The following is a 4222-nucleotide window of genomic DNA, read 5'->3' on the forward strand; positions in this document are numbered from 1 at the left end:
ACGCATTAGCTATTTTTCCTAATGCTGTCCCTCCCTCAAACCCATCTCTGACAGGCCCCAGTGTGTGTTGTTCCCCTCCCTGTGTCCATGTGTTCTCATTGTTCAGCTCCCACTTATATGTGAGAACATGTGGTATTTGGTTTTCTGTTCCTGTGTTAGTTTGCTGAGGATAATGGCTTCCACCTCCATCGATGTCCTTGCAAAGGACATGATCTTGTTCTTTTTATGGCTGCATAGTACTCCATGGTGTATATGTACCACATTTTCTTTATCCAGTTTATCATTGATGGGGATTTGGGTTGATTTAATGTCTTTGCTATTGTGAATAGTGCTGCAATGAACATATGGCAAAAGTCTTTTTTCAGGCCTTTCAAGATGTCAGACTCAGTTTATCTCTCTTAGATATGGGAAATTTCTAGAAAGAGAAGGCCTGGATGCATTAATAGAGATTCTCTACAGATGCAAATTTCCCCCAGAAAAGATAGCTTTGCAAGGACCCGTCTGTCTGCTGGCCTTGCAGCAGCCTCAAAATCTGTCAAAGAAATAAATTTTGAGGTAATATTTTGATTTTCTTCACCCTACGCTAGAAACCTCTCTGGATAAATCACGAATGCTGGTGTGAATTCTGATCAGGGAGCCCCTGTAAGCCTGTGGTCCCTCAGAGAAAAATGGAGTCTGCATGCTGATTCTAAAATATACACTGGGGCAGGCATGGTGGCTCATGCCTTTAATCCCAGCACTTTGGGAGGCCGAGGTGGGCAGATCACTTGAAGTCAGGATTTTGAGACCAGCCTGGCCAACATGGTGAAACCTCATCTCTACTAAAAGTACAAAAAATTAGTGGGGTGTGATGGCATGTGCCTGCAATCCCAGCTACTGGGTAGGCTGAAGCAGGAGAATTGCTTGAACCTGGGAGGCAGAGGTTGCAGTGAGCTGAGATAGTGTCATTGCACTCCAGCCTGGGTAACAGAGCGAGACTCTGTCTCAAAAAAATAAAAAAAACACCAAAACCCAGAAAAACAGATGGTGTCACCTGGAGCTTAAGAAGCTGCATGCAAGTATTGAATTTCTGACAATGGCCAAGAACAAATTAAGAGGGCAGGAGTCCAGGAATGTATAGCCAGCCAAAAAATTTTAAGGCAAAAAACAAAGCAAAACCAGTTACCACTAATCTTCAGAAGATAAACATTATGAATAATGAAAAAGCTAACACAGTAAATAAAGCTTTTGTAAATGTACAAAAGGAACTTGTACGTTTCTCAAAAGGCCTTTCTCTTTACCCTCCACAGAAAGAATTGATTTCTCAGCAGTGCCCTAACAGTAAACCAGTTAATGTTGGTGAAGCTATAAAATTAATGGCTCAGTTTTAATACAGTGGTGATGCATCTAATTCCCCACAAAGACCAATAAATTATATGTTTTATACAAAAAAAGAAAACATACAAATAAATAAAATAAAATACATATTGGGTCAGGTGTGGTGGTTCACACCTATAATCCCAGCATTTTGGGACATCAAAATGGATGGCCCTCTTGAGCTCACAAGTTCAAGACAAGTCTGGCCAACATGGTGAAACCCTGTCTCTACTAAAAATACAAAAATTAGCCGAGAGTGGTGGTGCAACCTGTAATCCCGGCTAATTCTGAGGCTGAAACACGAGAATCACTTGAACCTGGGAGGACAGAGGCTGCAGTGAGCCGAGAATGCACCATTGCACTCCTGCTTGGGTGACAGAGTGAGATTGTCTCAAAAAAAAAAAAAAATTCCTTGGTTCTTGTTTTGAAAAAGAAAAAAGAAATGGCTGGGCCATAATTAGTCATTAGGGAAATGCGAATTAAAACCACAATGTAATACCACTACATGTCTATTAGAGTAGCTTGAAAAAAAAAAAACACCAACAAACCCAAGTTCTGGCAAGAATGCAACGTGACTGGAATGTTCATATCATGTAGTAGCAATACTGAATAATATAGTCTCTTAGGGAATCAATTTGGCAGTATCATATAAAATTAAACATTTATCACAAAACCCAGAAATCCCACTCCTAGGTATTTACCCAAGAGAAATGAAAATTTATAGCTGGGGATGCTGATGTATACCTGTAGTCCCAACTACTCAGGAGGCTGAAGTGGGAGGATTTCTCGAGTCCAGGAGTTCCAGATCAGCCTGAGCAACATAGTGAGACCAGTCCCTGTTCCAAAAACAATTTTTTTTTTTTTTGAGACAGAGTTTCATTCTTGTTGCTCAGGATGGAGTGCAAGGGTGCGATCTTGGCTCACTGCAACCTCCGCCTCCCAGGTTCAAGTGATTCTCCTAACTCAGCCTCCAAAGTAGCTGGAATTACAGGTGCCAGCCACCATGCCTGGCTAATTTTTTTGTTTTTTTTTTTTTTTTTTGTATTTTTAGTAGAGACGGGGTTTCACCATGTTGGCCAAGCTGGTCTTAAACTCCTGACTTCAGGTGATCCACCTGCCTCGGCCTCACAAAGTGCTGAGATTACAAGCATGAGCCACCATGCCTGGCCCTCAAAACAACTAAAAAAAAAGAAAACCTATGTTTACAGCAGCTTTTCTTCATAAATGAGAAAAACTGGAAAAAACCCAGATGTCTCTCAATTAGAACATAAATAATATGTGGTACATCCATCAGTGAAGTGTTATTTAGCAATAAAAAGGAATGGCTACTGATGTATAGAACATCATGGATGTATATCAGTTGTCTTATGCTAAGTAAAAGAAGATAAACTCAAACGTACATACCTTATGCTTCCATTTATGTATTTGGGGAAAGGTAAAACTATAGGGACAGGGACAGGGGAGGTGGCTCATGCCTATAATCCGTGCACTTTGCGAGGCCCAGGTGAGAAGCTTGCTTGAGGCCAGGAGTGGAGATCATCCTGGGCAAGATGGTAAGGGTGAGACCCCAAATCTACAAAAAAGTTTATTTTTTATTTTTAATTTTTAATTATCTGGGCACAGTGGCACAGGCCTGTAGTCCTAGCTATGCAGTAGGCTGAGGCAGGAGAATTGCTTGAGCCCAGGAGTTTGAGGCTGGGGTGAGCTGTGATCATACAAAGCTGTGATCATACAACTCAACTCCAGCCTGGACAGGAGAGTAAGACCCCATCTCTAAAATAAAAAAAATTAATAATAAAACATAAAAACTATAGGGACAGAAAACAGATCAGTAGTTGTCAGGGACAGGGCTTGGGAAAAGTTTGGCTATAACTGGGCACAGGGAACTGTGGCTGAGGGAATTTTTTATATCTTGACTGTAGTGGATGACCATAGTCAAAACTCACAGTGCTATTTACTCATAATGCTACTCACTTTTCTAGAGACGGGGTTTTACTGTGTTAGCCAGGATGGTTTGTATCTCCTGACTTCATGATCCACCTTCCTTGGCCTCCCAAAGTGCTGGGATTACAGGCATGAGCCACTGTGCCCGGCCTTTCTATTCTTTTTTTTAGAGACAGAGTCTTACTCTGAAGCCCAGGTTGTAGTGTAGTGATGTAATCATAGCTCACTGTAACCTCAACTTTCTGGAATTGAGCAATACTCCTGCCTCAGCCTCCTGGGTAGCTGGGATTACAGGCCCACCTCACCATGCCTGACTAATTTAAAAAAAAATATATTGTAAAGATGGGATTTCCCTATGTTGCCCAGTCTAATCTTGAACTCCTGACCTCAAGCGATCCTTCGGCTTTAGCCTCCCAAAGTGCTGGGATTGCAGGCATGAGCCACTATACCCAGCTAATATTTTAAATGTATGAAAAAAGGAAGGTTAAACAGCTTGTAGGCCCTTGACCAGAGCTGGCAAATTCTATAAGGGCTCTTTCTAGAGTGAGGCCAGTGTCTTTCTTTTCTTTCTTCTTCTTTTTTTTTTTGGAACAGAGTTTCACTCTGTCATCCAGATTGGAGTTGAGTGGCGCAATCTCGGCTCACTGCAACCTCCGCCTCGGGTTCAAGCAATTCTCGTGCCTCAGTCTCCCGAGTAGCTGGGCTTACAGGTATGTGCCACCATGCCTGCCTAATTTTTGTATCTTTAGTAGACATGAGGTTTTGCTGTGCTGGCCAGGCCGGTCTTGAACTCCTGGCCTCAAGTGATCTGCCCACTTTAGCCTCCTAAAATGATGGTTGCCTTGAGCCACCACAACCGGCCCAGTGTCTTTCAAAGCTCCATTAACTATGTATTTCCAGGCCAGCAAAATCTTCTAAACTC

At 42.2% G+C, this 4222-nt stretch overlaps 1 pseudogene; it reads left to right on the top strand.

Annotated features, from left to right (window-relative positions):
- Positions 1 to 1019: 1019 nt before the first annotated feature.
- Positions 1020 to 1370, top strand: LOC116560393 (annotated as a pseudogene).
- The last annotated feature ends 2852 nt before the right edge of the window (positions 1371 to 4222 follow it).

The sequence above is a fragment of the Sapajus apella genome, unplaced genomic scaffold, assembly GCF_009761245.1.
Source record: "Sapajus apella isolate SASKATOON/1434 unplaced genomic scaffold, GSC_monkey_1.0 scaffold26, whole genome shotgun sequence".
Classification (NCBI taxonomy): Eukaryota; Metazoa; Chordata; class Mammalia; order Primates; family Cebidae; genus Sapajus; species Sapajus apella.